This window comes from Lissotriton helveticus, chromosome 2_2 (genome assembly GCF_964261635.1).
Source record: "Lissotriton helveticus chromosome 2_2, aLisHel1.1, whole genome shotgun sequence".
Lineage (NCBI taxonomy): Eukaryota > Metazoa > Chordata > Amphibia > Caudata > Salamandridae > Lissotriton > Lissotriton helveticus.
In genome coordinates, this window is record NC_136060.1 from 373,059,908 (window position 1) to 373,077,235 (window position 17,328).

The 17,328-nt window shown below is 48.0% G+C and overlaps 1 protein-coding gene and 1 long non-coding RNA gene across 3 annotated transcripts in view; one reads left to right on the top strand and one right to left on the bottom strand.

Moving 5' to 3' along the window:
• HTT (huntingtin) overlaps positions 1-17,328 on the bottom strand; it is a 1,924,961-nt gene that overhangs the window by 1,602,768 nt on the left and 304,865 nt on the right. The window lies entirely within an intron of this gene.
• On the top strand, positions 13,810-14,286 carry LOC144821846 (uncharacterized). Its single transcript, XR_013608470.1, has 3 exons — positions 13,810-13,827; positions 13,945-13,971; positions 14,067-14,286. It is a non-coding gene; the product is annotated as an uncharacterized LOC144821846 (long non-coding RNA).

Consider the following 17,328-nt stretch of genomic DNA (forward strand, 5'->3'; position numbering starts at 1 on the left):
AGCCCTGCTGGGCAAGAGAGAGAAGAAAGAGGAGAACCTCGGAAAGAGGGGCAGAGAGAGGGTCCACAGCCTTTGCTGTGCACCATGCCACAAATCTGTTCCACCGGCAGGCGTATACCGACTTTGTGGAGGGACGCCTGGCTGCCAGAATCACATCACAAACTTCAGGAGGCAAGTCAAATGGCCTCAACTGTCGCCGCTCAATCTCCACGCATGGAGGTGGAGACTGGACAGGTTCGGGTGGAGGACCGTCCCCTGCTGCTGCGACAGAAGGTCCTCCTGAAGGGGCAGGCGGATCGAGGGACCGACTGACATGCTGAGTAGCTCGGGATACCAGTACCTTCGAGCCCAGTCCGGAGCCACAAGGATAACTTGGGCCCTGTCGCGCCTGATCTTCTTCAGCACTCTGGGCAGAAGTGGTATAGGCGGAAAGGCGTACAATAGACCGCAACTCCACTCGCGCCGAAAGGCGTCGCCGAGCGAGTGCCGTCTTGGAAACTCCAACGCGCAGAACTGATGACATTGCGCGTTCTCTCCTGTGGCGAATAGATCTAACCAAGGCTCTCCCCATTGCAGAAAGAGGCCTTTCGCCACGTCCGAGTTCAGACGCCATTCGTGATCCACCGAGCACCGACGGCTGAGTTCGTCCGCCCTGGCGTTCAGAGAACCTGCCAGGTGTTGAACCATCAGAGTCACACCCTGACGTTCCAGCCATTGCCAGAGACGCAGAGCCTCCTGGCAAAGGGTCCACGACCCCACTCCGCCCTGCTTGTTGCAGTACCACATGGCGGTGGTGTTGTCCGTGAACACCTGCACTACACTCCCGTTGACAAAGGGGAGGAATGCCTTCAGTGCTAGGCGAATCGCCCGCAGCTCCAACATGTTGATATGGAGCCGGGACTCCGCCGGAGACCAGATGCCTCTGATCTCCGCCTCTCCCAAGTGGCCTCCCCAGCCCTGGAGGGACGCGTCCGTCACAACTACGTGCTCCGGTTGCGGAAGGGAGAGGGATCTGCCTCTGACCCAATCGCGGTCCGTAAGCCACCACTGCAACTGTCTCGCAGTGCCCTCCGAGATCAGGACATGGTCGGATAGGCAGACCCCCCAGGATATAGCGGCATGGATTAGCAAATTTAGCGGCACAAAAATGGAAATTTAGCGGCACAAAAATGGAAATTTAGCGGCAATTTTGCGGCATTTTATTTGGCCCTGGACCTTGATAAAGCGGCCTCCAGTGACCCCATTTGTCACCCGTCCTTCCTTACACTCTTTCTGCCTCCCATTTCTCCCTCTCTTAGTTGTGTTTTGACGCTTTTAGCTCCTCTATCTTCCTTCCTGTTACACTCTTTCCACTGTCCCATTCAGCTTTCTGTTTCTCATGCCCCTTCCTTTCTGTGCCTCATTCACTCATCCTCTCTCACACACACACATCTTTCTCTCCTTATCGATATCTCTCTCATCAGCCCAGTCTCTTATCCCCTGTCCCTCTCTCTTTCCATCTTCGGATCTCTCTAGCACCCTGCCTCTCTAGTTCTCTCTTGTCTCCCTCTCTCCCTGCCTCGCCCTCTCTTCTCTCTCTAACTCTCATACTTTCGTTCTTCCAGACACTGTCTTTCTTCCCCTTCCTCTCTCGCCCTCTTTCTCGCGCATTCACCCTCCCTCTTTCTCTCCTGCTCACTCCTCTCTACTTTTCTCCACCTTTCAGTTTCATTCGCCCAGTTTCTCTCACCCCATACTACCCTTTCCTTCTTTCCCACCTCTATGACTTCTTTGCTCACCCCCCCTCTCTTTCACCCCTTCTTTCTCGTCTCACCTGCCCCATACCCTCAGTTTTCATTCTTGCTCCTCCTCTTTACCTTTGCGCTCCACCTTTCACCTTCATCCTCCCAGTTTCTCTCACCCCTACCCTTTCCTTCTTTCTCCATCTCTCTGACCTCTTTTACTCACTCCCCCTCTCTTTCACCCCTTCTTTCTCGTCTCACCTGCCCCATACCCTCAGTTTTCATTCTTGCCCCCCTCTTTACCTTTGCGCTCCACCTTTCACCTTCATCCTCCCAGTTTCTCTCACCCCTACCCTTTCCTTCTTTCTCCATCTCTCTGACCTCTTTTACTCACTCCCCCTCTCTTTCACCCCTTCTTTCTCGTCTCACCTGCCCCATACCCTCAGTTTTCATTCTTGCCCCCCCTCTTTACCTTTGCGCTCCACCTTTCACCTTCATCCTCCCAGTTTCTCTCACCCCTACCCTTTCCTTCTTTCTCCATCTCTGTGACCTCTTTTACTCACTCCCCCTTGGACCCCTTCTTTCTCTTCTCACCTGCCCCATACCCTCAGTTTTCATTCTGGCTCACCCTCTTTACCTAGCGCTCCACCTTTCACCTTCATCCTCCCAGTTTCTCTCACCCCTACCCTTTCCTTCTTTCTCCATCTCTCTGACCTCTTTTACTCACTCCCCCTCTCTTTCACCCCTTCTTTCTCGTCTCACCTGCCCCATACCCTCAGTTTTCATTCTTGCCCCCCTCTTTACCTTTGCGCTCCACCTTTCACCTTTATCCTCCCATTTTCTTTTACCCCTTCCCTTTCCTTCTAAACGCCCCACTCTCCCTTGCTTTCACCCCTTTCCTCACACATGTGCCCCCAGCCACTCCTCCTTTCTTTCACCCCTTTCTTCTCCTCACACGTACCTCCAACCCCTCTTTCTCTCTCCCTCCGGTCTGTGATCCTCCGTGCAGGAAGCCGACTGTCTGCTGAAAGCTTGCACCACCGCAATCCCCTGACACCTGCCAGAGCCGAGGATAACAGGCAGGGGCGTGAAAAACTAAGCCTCATTAACAAGTGAAAGGTCTTTAAATGACCTGTGAAGTACTCCGGTGCGGCTGGCAGTTTTGAACTGCCAGCCGCACCCGAGTACTTCACAGGTCATTTAAAGACCTTTCACTTGTTAATGAGGCTTAGTCTGACTCTCTGTGTGTGTCCCGGGAAGCTGCTGACACACACGAGTGGGGGGGGGCGGCGCGCACAGCCAGGCATTCTTTGTTTTGCTGTCTCACTTGTTAATATCGCGGCCAATATGGTTTTTATCGCGGCCATCGCGGTAATCTGCCGATTTCGCGATTTTTTCGTGAATCGCGAAATCGCGATAAACTGGAGGGTCTGGATAGGTTGCCTTGATGCTGGGCCCACTGAAACTTCAGGTCCCACTGCAGAGCCCGCATCCGCCACCGGGCGTGATGCACCAGAAGGATGCAGGAAGCCATCAGCCCCAGCAGCCGCAGCGTCAACCTGACCGAAACCCGGGATAACGGCTGAAAGATGGGAATCAGAGCCTGTATATCCCGGACCCGCCGTTCCGGAGGATAAACCCGAAACTGCGCCGAGTCGAGAACCGCTCCGATGAAAAGGAGCTTTTGAGAGGGACACAGGTGTGATTTCGGCACATTGATGGAAAACCCCAGCTCGTGCAGGAGGTCTGCCGTCATCTGAAGGTGGTGGACGACTGTCTGGGGCGAGCCCGCCTTCAACAACCAGTCGTCGAGGTAGGGGAAGACTGAAACCCCTAAACGGCGCAGATGAGCTGCGACCACCGCCATCACTTTCGTGAACACCCGTGGGGCGCTGGTAAGGCCGAATGGAAGCACGATAAACTGAAAGTGCTCGTGGCCTACCGTGAACCGCAGGTAACGTCGGTGGGCCGGCAGGACGGGGATGTGAAAATACGCATCCTGCAAGTCCAACGCCACCATCCAGTCTTGTGGGTCTAGAGCAGCCAAGACCTGAGCCAAAGTCAACATCTTGAACTTCTCCTTCCGGAGGAAGCCGTTGACGTTCCGTAGATCCAAGATAGGACGCAGGCCCCCCGTGTCCTTCTTGGGTACCAGAAAGTAGTGGGAGTAGCAACCACACCCTACTTCTGGCCCAGGAACGCGCTCGATGGCCCCCTTGGCCAAGAGGGCCGTAACTTCCTCCTGCAGAAGTGTCAAGTGGTCCCCCGACACACGGTGGTTCTGCGGTGGCATGGCTGGAGGAGTGCTCTCGAAGGGGAGGGAGTAGCCCCTTCGGACGAGCTGCAGCACCCACCTCTCCGATGTGATGGTGCGCCAGCGGGAGTGGTGATGGCGAACCCTGCCACCCACTGGCGTCACATGGGCCTGAAAGCTCGGACTAGGAGGATTTGGAGGCTGATGCTGCGGGGGGAGGTGTGGCCTGACCTCGCCGTTGTCCCCGACCGCCTCCACGGCGGAATCCACGGCCGCCACCGCGTTGAGAAGTATTCTGCGGTGCGTGGCTGGCAGCACGTGTGGGACCGCCCCTTCCGTGGCCACGAAAGGAGCGAAACGAACCCGTTTGCTGGCGCTGGGTCGAGAGACCCAAGGACTTGGCTGTGACCCTGGAGTCCTTGAAGCGCTCCAGCGCGTGGTCCGCTTTGTCGTCAAACAAGCGACTGCCATCGAACGGCATGTCCATCAAAGTATTTTGGACATCCGCCGAAAAGTTGGCGGATCTCAGCCAGGCGTGGCGACGAATCGCCACCGTCGTGGACATCGCTCTGCCCAGCGAGTCGGTCGTATCAAGACCACACCTGATGGAATATCGTGCTGCGTCTCGGCCTTCAATCATAGCCTTGCCGAGCTTCGCCCGTACCTCCTGCGGGCATTCTGGCAGACACTCCGCGACCGTATCCCACAGAGAGTGGGTGTAGCGGCCCAAGAGGCACGCGGTGTTGCAAGACCGCAGTCCCAAACTCAGGGACGAGAAGACCTTTTTTCCATACTGGTCGTACCTCTTTGATTCCCGGTCGGGCGGGGCCGACGGAAATGCGGTCTGGGAAGTAGAGGCCTGGATCACCAGACTCTCAGGGGTGGGATGGGTGGACAGGAACTTGGGGTCGTCCGGACACGGACGGTGGCGTCTGGCCACGTTCATATCAACAGGCGAACCTGAAGCGGGCCTGGACCACGTGCCCAAAATAACGTCTGTCAAGGCTTCATTGAATGGCAGCAGTGGCTCCTGTGGGCATGACTGCGGTTTGAAGACCTCAGTGAGGATGTTAGGCCTCACGACCGCGACGGGGAGCTCAAGGTGTAAAGCCTTGGCAGCCCTCATCAACACCACTGAATAAGCAGCCCCAGCCTCCGAAGCCACAGTAGGAGGCGAGACAAAGCCAGGGTTAGGAGAGTCGTCCAGACCACTGGCGTCACCCAAGTCACCTGTCCAGTCCACGTCGTACTGACACTCGCGTGACAGAGGGTCCTCAGACCCCTCCCAACCCTCTCCATAATCTGCATCCTCACCATATTCAGAGTCAACGATGTAGACCGGCTCCTCGGGGTCAATGGGCCCCATCGGCGCCGGACTCGGCGTCGGACGACGCCGGTCCGACTCCGCGTCCGGAGTAGGAGAGGGAATGGGGATGGCGCCGCCCGGAGCCGGCGCCGGAGCCGGAGCCGGCGTCGGAGTCCCGGCGCCGCGCGGAAGCGGCACCATGGGTTGCCCCGATGGAATCGGCGCCGGAGAGGCCGGCGGACCAGCCGGCGTCGACCCTGAAGGGCCCAGCGGTGCCGGAGCCACCGGTGGCGTCGGGGCCGGAGCACCCGACGGCGTCGGGGCAGGAGCACCCGAACCGCTCGGGCCCCCAGACGGGACCACCGGGCCCGCAGGCGCCGTAGGCCCCGTCGGAGGAGACAGTGCCCTCATGGCCATGAGGAACTCCTCTATCTCCTCACGCGACGCGCCTTGCCCAGGGACCGTCGTCTATGGAGCAGGCAGCGCCGGCGACCCACGCGGGGGTGGGGCCACCCGAACCCCCGGCCGCGTCGGGGGGAGTCGGGGGTACGATGACGACGCCCCGACTTCTTGTGTCTCTTACCTGAGGAACCAGAGGAATGGTGACGACTTCCGGAGCGCTCGTGGTGGCTCCGCGACCGTTCCCTCGACCGCTCCCTCGACCTCCGGCCGGACCGGGACCGCTCTCGACGCGGGTCCGACACCCGGAGCTCGAGTACCTTGCGGGACCGCTCCCGTCTAGCCTTACTCGTCAAGGCCCGGCAGTCGACGCAGGAGTCCACGTCGTGGTCCGCGCCCAGGCACCGGAGGCAGAGTCGGTGGTGGTCCGTGACCGACATCGTGCGGTCACACCCGTCACAATTCTTAAAACCGGGCATCCTACCGGCACCTTAAGAGTTAGATAGTAATCAAAAACTTTGGTCAAAAGACCGGAGTACTGCTCTTCGGATCTGCGCTAACTGGCGCGGAAAAAAGAAGAACTGACGTCAGCGCGCGGAGGCGGCGTCTATATACTCCAGCGACGTCATCACGGCGCACGACGCCAACGACGGACGCGGAGCCGCAGGGGACGCCTGCAGACGACGCCTACCGACGCGCAGGGGTACTGCTACGCAAAAGTTTCCGGATCCAGACTGACGCCTGGGGATATTCTAAGGTAAGGAATCTAATACTAACCTGTTTCTTTCAGATGTAGTTTCGTATGCAGATGACATGCAGTTGCTAATCACCGTTGGGCCTAATCCAACAGACACCAGAACCAGATTCAAGAGGTGCATGATTCATATAAACACCTGCACGCAAACTTGGTTCGTGCTATATAAAACTTTATATAAAAAAAAACACACAAAAAACATCTTCAGCTTACGCAAGTAAGACCAAGGTAATATTATTTGGAAAGGCACATGAAATCTGGTCAAATAACTGGTGGGTTACGAGCCTGGGCCACTCTCCATCCCCAAAGCCCATGTTATGAAACCTTGGTGAAAAATAGATGACAAATTGTTAATGAAGGACCAGGTAAATCATGTCCTGTGTACATGCTAAGGCATTATGAGAAACCTAAAAAAATCTTCCAATGGATTCCCTTGGAACCAAGGAAATCACTTGTTCAGGGTTTAATAATCAGTCCTCTAGACTATGGAAATGCGTTGATGGCCTCTGACAATGAGGAACTATACACCAGACTCCAGGTGCTGCAGAACACCGGTGCCAGACTGGTGTTGAATCTTCCATCTCGGCCCCCATCTGCTCCCAGTTTAAAAGCCCTACATTGGCTCCCTATCAGTTAACATGTTCGTTTTAAGATCACCTGCCTGACAAACAAGGCTTTGTATGGAAATGGGCAGAGGTATCTGGCCAAAAACTTAACTGGTATGAACCAAAAGAATCTCAAATTGGGAACAAAACATTTACTTACCCCTCTCAGGGTCCGTACCACCAGAAATGGTGGCAGATCCTTTTCCTACATAGCTCCGCTTTACGGGAATGAGCTACCAATGCAACTTCGAACTATTACAGACCACTGACTGTTCAGAAAGAGGCTTAAAACCTAGCTGTTTTAAACGTTTTTCTCTTACGCCGTGATTTTTTTCTCTCCATCAAACCCGCTACAGCGCCATGAGACGCTTAACAAAACCTAATAATAATAATAATAATAATAATAATAATTAATAATACACTTATCGCTCTGTATAATCGGATGAAGACTCAACATCGTTCTCCAATTGAGATTTAAACATTTTGTTCTGGAACACTGCTGCCATTTCTTCTTAAATAGACCTAGATTGTTGGCTGAAAATGTTTAGACATTTTGACATCAGCTTACTACAGGAGGCTTGTTCTATATAAGCTCACTACCTAGATGGTTTTGCGGTGTTACAACTAATCATTCTCCTAGTGGTAGGCCTACAGGGGTAACTCTAGATCTGGTTAGCTACATGTTTGACCTGTCAGACTTCACAGTTATCTCTTAATGTTCATAATTTCTAGTTTGTACACATTAAATGAGACAGAGGCACATGGTTTCCGATTGCTCATTTTTACAATGATAATTGTGTTAAAAAACTTTTATTTTATTGTTTATTCATCAGTTGTATAATCTCATTTTCTGTACCATCCATAACCAGTCTGATCTGCTTCGCTAATTTATATTTTCAGACCTCCATAGGCAGATTATGCATTTCACCAACAGTTAAGAGGCTTTCAGCAGGCTCTAGAGTCTTCTTTATGTTTTTCAAACATCTGTTCATTGAGTTTTGGATTTTGTTACACATTGTCCCACAGCATTACAGGAGGGTAGCATTATTTGCCTGTTCTTGGTGATTTGTTGTATACTTGTCTTTTGATTGCCACAGCTTTCTCTATATTGCAGCATTCCAGCAAGCTTACAATGTACATAATGGAGTCGTGCCTGGTTGTTTGCACTTATTTAGGTCCTTAAACGATGATTATTACAACTGGTATTAACATAAACAACAGTAACTTATGAGCATTTGTCAATGACTTCCCTTCAGGCAACAGTTTCTTTCCACATTTCTATACATTTTATGGGATCTGTATGGCGAGCGATTCCCCCCTGAGCTTCTTAGTGTTATACCAGCTGAATAGGTGTTATGTGCGACACGATGTGGGTGAACAACTGTTGACAGGCGTGCTCTAAGAAGTTTGTGACTCGGGGAGAGGGGCCTACTATAATTATGTTTCGTGGTTAGTAGTCAGCCCAATTCAGCGCCCTTGCTATACAAATGCGTTCTGGGTGCATCATGGTGTGAGTGCCTTCTACAATTCTCACACAGGTTCACCCTCCTTTCCGCTGCAGGGATATACAAGGTGCGTCTATAGAGGTTGCAGGAAGGGATGAGCCATGTGGACTACCCGTTGAAAGAGATGGCTATTCAGCCTGCAGCTCCCCACCCCAGCCACCAGAACACCGGGGTAGGCCAGGGAGGGGGCCTACACGTTATCTGTCCGCATCCCCTGAAACTCTAGTATTATGCCCTCCCAGTGTGTTGCAATAGGTTCTTTGCGAAGGCCTTGAATATCTTCAGTTCAGAGTGCTATGCTCTCCGCCCTGGCCCAAGCTAGGAGTGATTGGCTCCACACCAACAACACAGGGGAACAGGTTTATTACATCTTTTTGTGATCATACGCTTAGCTACCCCCCCCGAGCTTATATATATTTTTTTTTGCAGAGTTTTATATAGCGCAAACTAGACCCGAACCGAATCAGGTATCAGAGCACTTTACATAGCACCAGTTACGTTACATGAGGACACACTTTCATTTAAGGCACGGGGAGATTAAGTGATTTGCCCAGAATCACAGGAGGTTTTTTTTGGCGTCGTTACCGAGACTCGAACCCGGATCCCAGGTCGAGCGCCTTAGCCGTTAGGCCAACCCCTCTCCCCTACTACGTGTTATAACAGCTGAATAGGTGTTATGTGCGACATGATGTGCATGAACAACTGTTGAGAGGCGTGCTCTAAGAAGTTTGTGACTCAGGATGGTGGGGAGGCTTAGAGAGGGGCCTACTATAATTACGTTTAGTGGTTAGTAGTCCGCCCAATTTAGCACTCTTGCTATATGAATGCGTTCTGGGAGCATCATGGTGTGAGTGGCTTCTACAATTCTCACACAGGTCCAGCCTCCTTTAAGCTGCAGGGATATACAAGGCGCGTCTAACGAGGTTGCAGGAAGGGATGAGCCATGTAGACTACCCGTTGAATGAGATGGCTATTCAGCCTGCAGCTCCCTGCCTCAGGAACACCAGGAGAGGCCAGGGAGGGGGTCTACATGGTAACCTTCTGCATCCCCTGAAATTCTTGTATTATGGCCTCCCAGTGTGTTGCAATAGGTTCTTTGCGAAGGCCTTGGATATATTCAGTTCGGAGTGCTATGCCCTCCACCCTGATCCAACTAGGAGTGATTGGCTCACTGCCAACAACACAGGGCATCAGGTTTATTCCATCTTTTTGTGATCATACGCTTAACTGCCAGCATGCCTAAATCGAAGCGGGAAGTGATCTTTAGCCTCCAAGGTAGAGGTGCATTAGTGCCGGTAGTAGCAGGCTCAAGTGTCTTCTAATGCAGTATTAATAGGTTTCTCCTCCTGCCGCCAAATCAAGAATGCCCACAGTGGAGCTCGGATGTCCTAGCATCGAGATGGGGGGCATCAATTCCCAATATGCATCCAACTGATCGTTGCAATATAGTATGGTGAAGTCTGACAACAACAGTTATGGATATAAAACATTAGCCTTATACCTCTGACCAGTAGCTTTGTTTTACTCTGTATGCCATACTACAAGCAAAAAGCCTGCATCTTGTGCATTATGCGTTTTGCTTCATAACCAAATTTATGCAAGGAGTCAGGAGTGTAGTACATCCTGTGAAGAAATTGTAAGTGTATTAATTTAAGTTTATAGTTGGGTTACAATGCAACCGTTTAAGTAGAACAAAACTACCATTGCTTGTCTATGAGGGGTGGATGGAGTTCGGCTGCCCGTTTCTTTTTTGGAGCTAGTAGGCTTACTGAATCCTCACTTTACATCTTCTTACATATTTCAAATACAAGTTTCAGTCAGAGGAAAGGGGTGTTGTCAGTACTCGCCATCTATAGAGCAACAGGTTTGGAGTGGGAAAAAGGGAATCTTGGGTTTGTGATTTGGTATGCTTCTCCGAGTCTGTAACACAGAAACATGTTTAATGCTGTGTGGTTGGCTTGTTCCTATATTGTGTCAACAGGCATAAAGTTTTCATTGGGATCAAGATCCTGATTCACTTTAGTTTCAGCAAAATTATTTGTTTACTAGCTTTATGAGCACACGTCAGTGGGAGGCAGGGATTAAAGTCAATTGTCAAAGAATGTGAGGATACATTATGTCCACCTTTGCTTAAAGTTTGAGTTTATCCCAACCTCATACCATACATCTCATTGTGTCTATTTCAGCTGCTGGGCAGTGCACAGGGGTGCAGACGACCAGGTTAAGGCACACTGGGTTAATGACTAATTCTATTGAAAAATGCAGTTGGAATGGTGTTGGGAAATGCCATTAATGGATGCCTCGTGCTTGGGCACATAGGTAATTAGAAATCTGGTTCAAAAGGGAGTGTCAGGTTTTCCCATTTGAGCCTTGACTGTTTGACTGGCAAGGCTAGGCGAGTGAAGCTCAACCTTAATCTCACTTTATTAAGGGGACCAGGGATGTTGTTATATAAAGAAACTGGCTGTAGTATAATTTTGTCAGGGCTTGTCTATCAGCTAAAGACACAAATGGTTTAATCAATCAATCTATTTGTTAATCCATTTTTGAAAGTTCAAGACCATAATTTTCCTGTATTCTTTTGTTAATGTTCCTACTTACCCAATTGTCCAGCTATTTCACTGAAGAATTACCCCACTGTATATTTAGGTGTATATTTAAATGTGAATGTGTGAGTGGATCTAGTCGGGCAAAATCTGGATTCATCCCAGTTTAAGTTGATGCCAGAGAGGAGAGCAAATCCGGGAAATTCTCTGATTAAGGGTTTAACACTAACATCAAGAAGTCTAACATGGAGAATCATATTGTCAGCATATGTCAAAGCTATGATGTGTCTGGTTGTGAAACTTATTTCCCTGTCTGTAAATCTGGCCAGCGGCTCCCTGGCTATGGAGGATAGGTTGTGGACAAGTGACAGCCTTGGCATGTACCTTTGGGTATTGCAAAAGGTGTTGTTAGAAACCTATTTTGTCTATTATGGGCGGAAAGCTTGTTATAAAGGAGTTTCACCCATCTCCTGAATCCACCACAAAAGCCTAGCCTATCTAGTAATTGGAATAGGTTTGACCACTTCAGCAAGTCTTGTAACCACGCTCTATGCCACGACTTAACATTTTAATACTTTGTTCAAACTTTTGAAATCCTTTATGAAATCCCATACACATTTTTCCACTCGCCCTGTTCCATAATTCTAGCTGATGATTTTAATGCCAAATTGAGTCAAAAGCGTCCTGATGACTTTATCAAAATGCCTGCAGATGACATGGAAGTTGCAATTCTTTTTGTGACAAACAGGATCATCAATGACTATTTACTAGATTTGATTACTGACAGATGACTGGAGCCTGGGTGTTCCCAATTTTCTTCAGAATTCGAGCCAAAACATGTAGTGACAGGAATGCACTCTGCACTGCCAAGCTCCGCTCTAGGTGGAATTCATCTCAGAGAGAGCCTTCATGGGAACTCCATTTCAAAAACGTGTTGACAATGCGTTTTCTCAATGGCTGTGAAGAGATTGAGCTAGGGATCTCCCCATTGCTGGAAGACACCATGTGCAACTTCTGGGTCTAACTATCATTCATGATAGCTTGGCGTTGGTGAACTAATTTGTCTCCCTTGGTATTGAGAGATCCTACCAGGTGGTCCACGATCAGGGTGATGCACTGACGACTCATCCAGTTCCAGAGGTGAAGACCATGGCACAGCTCCCAAGATATATTACACTGGGATATGGAGGTGTTGTTGTTCGTGAGAAATTGCACCAGCCTTCCCTTAATAGTTGGCAGGAAGGCCTTCAATAATAATGGAGGATGGGCCACTGGCACTCCTTTTTTCTCTTTTTTAGATTAGTTTAAATTTATCCAATGAAATATTCCTTTCCCTGTGTTATTGCATGCTGTTTGGTATCGTAGGGCTGCCTGTCTCTAGTTTGAAATATCTTTTTCATTGACGGTGAATGATATCATATCATCACCTAACCAAACGCACAGCTTTTTGGCTTATCAACTATTCATCTTTGTTCAAAAGATACTACAATGCTCAGTTTGCTTGACACTTATCTCTTTTTATTTGACTCATATGTCATTTATTCTGTGCTTTAAAGAATTCTTTTTTACTTTATATTTTTGTGTTATTGTTTCTTTTAATAACAACCTTCTTGTTTACTTGCAAATACACAATGATTCACATTATATTACAATTTATACAATTTCAATACATCATAAACGGCGATTGCGGAGATAATTGGTCCGATGCATTTTGGGACCGGTGTCCCTTCTTCAGGGGCCACTGTGGAAAGTAACAAAAACATTGTGTCATTTCTGTTATTTACATACATTATTTTTCGTTTCATCTTCTTCTATTATCATGCCACTGCAGTTATGAGTCTGCCACCATATTCTACAATGTTCAATCATATAATCACTTGTATACCTGGTATAAACGTTTAGAAACATCTTTAATTTTAGTATCCATCTGTCCAGTGTATTTTTATATCCACTGAATAGCTAATGTGTGTTTTTTTCGAAAACATAATACTTAGTAGTTATAAGCAGAATGTCATAATTAGATCTGTGCTTATGCTTCTTTCTGGCGTGTAATGGTAGTTTAAAAGCATATACAAATTATGCTGTGATCACATTGTGGCTGATATGAACTACTCAGAGAAGATAAGTGTACCTTGATGATGTTGTCCGTTCTAGATACTCATGGATATCTTTAAACAAGCCGTATTCCACAGACAAAACGGTGGAGAAACTGTTAATTCGGTGTATACCACTTATAGTTCAACAGTAACACCTTTCGAAAAAATCTATATGATGGGAATTTCAAGTACCTTATTTAACGGGAATCGTCCAAAATCTACAATGAGAGTACCATGACCAATCAGTATCAATATGTTAATACAGTTTAGTTAAGAAGATACCGCATATATTTGAAAGCGAATCGGGACATACCTTTGGGATGAACCGATCTTCCGTACTCTGAAAGATATATTAAAGGACTCTTGTCACTACTCAGCGTAAAGTTCAGAAAAACAATTAAGATTCCGTTTCTATCAACTCTCTGAATCGGGAGTTAGGTTGCATGAAAGCGCTCACCTAAGACGCCGTGTTAATTTTCCTTGTACTCGTGCTCATTCTTCCAAAAGTCTTCCGCGTTCACGGACGTGACCTAACGGGGGAAGTATAAAATGCATTGCGGTAAGATAACGTTCAAGGACGGACTAACGATGAGAACGAGTGCTTTAGCACGAGTACAAGGAAAATTAACACGGCGTCTTAGGTGAGCGCTTTCATGCAACCTAACTCCCGATTCAGAGAGTTGATAGAAACGGAATCTTAATTGTTTTTCTGAACTTTACGCTGAGTAGTGACAAGAGTCCTTTAATATATCTTTCAGAGTACGGAAGATCGGTTCATCCCAAAGGTATGTCCCGATTCGCTTTCAAATATATGCGGTATCTTCTTAACTAAACTGTATTAACATATTGATACTGATTGGTCATGGTACTCTCATTGTAGATTTTGGACGATTCCCGTTAAATAAGGTACTTGAAATTCCCATCATATAGATTTTTTCGAAAGGTGTTACTGTTGAACTATAAGTGGTATACACCGAATTAACAGTTTCTCCACCGTTTTGTCTGTGGAATACGGCTTGTTTAAAGATATCCATGAGTATCTAGAACGGACAACATCATGAAGGTACACTTAACTTCTCTGAGTAGTTCATATCAGCCACAATGTGATCACAGCATAATTTTGTATATGCTTTTAAACTACCATTACACGCCAGAAAGAAGCATAAGCACAGATCTAATTATGACATTCTGCTTATAACTACTAAGTATTATGTTTTCGAAAAAAACACACATTAGCTATTGAGTGGATATAAAAATACACTGGACAGATGGATACTAAAATTAAAGATGTTTCTAAACGTTTATACCAGGTATACAAGTGATTATATGATTGAACATTGTAGAATATGGTGGCAGACTCATAACTGCAGTGGCATGATAATAGAAGAAGATGAAACGAAAAATAATGTATGTAAATAACAGAAATGACACAATGTTTTTGTTACTTTCCACAGTGGCCCCTGAAGAAGGGACACCGGTCCCAAAATGCATCGGACCAATTATCTCCGCAATCGCCGTTTATGATGTATTGAAATTGTATAAATTGTAATATAATGTGAATCATTGTGTATTTGCAAGTAAACAAGAATGTTGTTATGAAAAGAAATAATAACACAAAAATATAAAGTAAAAAAGAATTCTTTAAAGCACAGAATAAATGACATATGAGTCAAATAAAAAGAGATAAGTGTCAAGCAAACTGAGCATTGTAGTATCTTTTGAACAAAGATGAATAGTTGATAAGCCAAAAAGCTGTGCGTTTGGTTAGGTGATGATATGATATCATCCACCGTCAATCAAAAAGGAAGGCCTTCAATGCCAAGCAGATCGCCCACAACGCCAACAGACTAATGTGGAGCAGGATTTCTGCTGTAGACTGGAGTCCACTGATCTCTCAGATAGACTACCTCACTCCGCAGTGATGAAGGGTCAGCACAGTCAGCTCTGGGTGGCGTAAGGATAGGGGTCTGCCATTAGTCCAATCGTGATCAAGCAGTCACCACTGAAGATCTTTTCCAATCTCCCCAAAAACCTGGATGGAATCAGAAAGGTTCTCTTGGTACTGTACCCACTGAGACTTCCAGTCCCACTGCAGAGCCCGCATATGCCATCTGGCAGAGTCGACTAACAGGATGTGGGAGGACAGAAGGCACAGGAGACTGACAGCCACTCTCACCAAGATCTAGGACTGAGGCTAAAGGATTGGCATCATAACCCAAATGTCCTAGACTCTATGCTCGGGAGCAAAAACACGGAATTGCACTGTATCCAGGATAGTTCCAATGAACTGAAGCGTCTGTGAAGGAGTTAGGTGTGACTTCAGCACACTGATAGTGAACGGGACTGAGGCAAGCCCATCTTCAGCAGCAAAGGTAGGGGAAAACTGGAACACCGTACCTCTGAAGGAGTGCTGCAACCACCACCATGACTTTTGTGAAAACCCGAGGGACACTTGTAAGGCCAAGAAGGAGCACAACAAACTCAAAATGATCCTGGCCTACTGTAACCCACAGATTTCGCATATGGGCCTACAGGACAGTGATATGGAAAATAATGTCCTGCGCGTCCAACACTGCCATCAAGTATCTTGAATCCAGAGCAGACAGATTCTATGCCCACGTAAGCATCTTGAATTCGTCCTTTTGGAGGAAGGTGTTGTTTGATTCAAAATAGAATGAAGTCCTTCTGTCCTTCCTCGGGATAAGGTAATAGCAGGAATAATACTCAGTTCCTACTTCAGAGGCTGGAACCCTCTCTAAGGCCCCTTTGGCCGGAAAGACCTGTACTTTCTGCTGCAAGACAGACATATGGTCCTCTATCCGCCATCCTGATGGTGTGGTAAACAGAAATGGAAGAGCATAGCCTAGTCAGACAAATTGGAGGATACATCTATTGGAAGTGATATCTTGCCACCCCTGGAGGAAATGGTACAAAAGGGGGTGGTGATGGACGGAGCATCTGAATCAATCAAACACTCACACCCAGTCAAAAGATCTACCGCTTTTGGCCGCCATAAGTGTGGCAGGGTATGCTCAGACGTGAGTCCCTTGCTCACTTTGCCACTGGATTCAAGCAAGTCGGGCTGAAGACGGCTGTAATGCCAGAAACCTGTCCTCGGAAGCTTGTTTCCAGTCCAGGGAAGGCATGGCTTGGCAGTTCGGGCTGGACTGTTCCCATGAGGCACAGGGTCAGACTGATTTGCATATAGCCATGTCTGAACGGGGGTGGCAGAGTGGGCTAAAGAACGGTGATGGATTAAACCCAGATCTTTTGACTGGGTGTGAGTGTTTGATTGGTTTAGATGCTCCGTCCATTACCACCCTCTTTTGTACCACCCCTGGAGGAAATGACAGATTCTGCTGCTTATAGGGTGGCTTTGTGCAAGAAAGAACATACTAAAGCAGTTTTTAAGTTGTTGCCAGAATGTCAGGGGACGGAGCTATGCATTGTCTCTGATGTCCAGCATGTTGCTATTGGGAGCAGCATCCCGACCTCGAAAAGCCTTAAAGGCTTGCCAGGCTGGCAACAAAGTCTGGCGTTGTAAATATGCCAAAATCCTGGTGTATTCCAAAAATGGCTAACATTTTTGGAGAAGCTGTCTGGCTGGTGTGGAGTGACCCAAGGAGTAGATTGTTGAGGAAATCTCTTTAAACGCCTCTACATTTGAGTCCAGCTTGTCACCAAAGTGGCAGAGTAATCAAATGGCATATCCATCAAAGATGTCTGTGCATCCCCCCAGAAGCCCATGACCCTCATTCAAGCATTGTACTGAAGCACCACACTCATGACAATTGCCCAACCTAAGCATTGGGTTATGTCCAAGCCAGACTGGATAACAGATTTAGCCACATGCTGGTCATCCTGAATAGTTTGAGCTAAAGACTCCCGTAAGTCGCCTGGGACAGCTGGTAAGAACTAATCTGACATGACCCATAATGCATAGGGATAGTGGCCAAGGAGGCAGCTGGCTTTACCTGAGCATAGGAATAGTCTGGTGGGAGAAAACATGTGCTTGCCAAATAGCTCCATATGTTTAGATTTGTGGGCAGGAGGGGTCATAATAAAGACATTACGGATGACACTGCTGGTAGATGCCTGAACCACCAAGCTCTCTGTCCTTGGATGTTTTGCAAAGAAAGTCA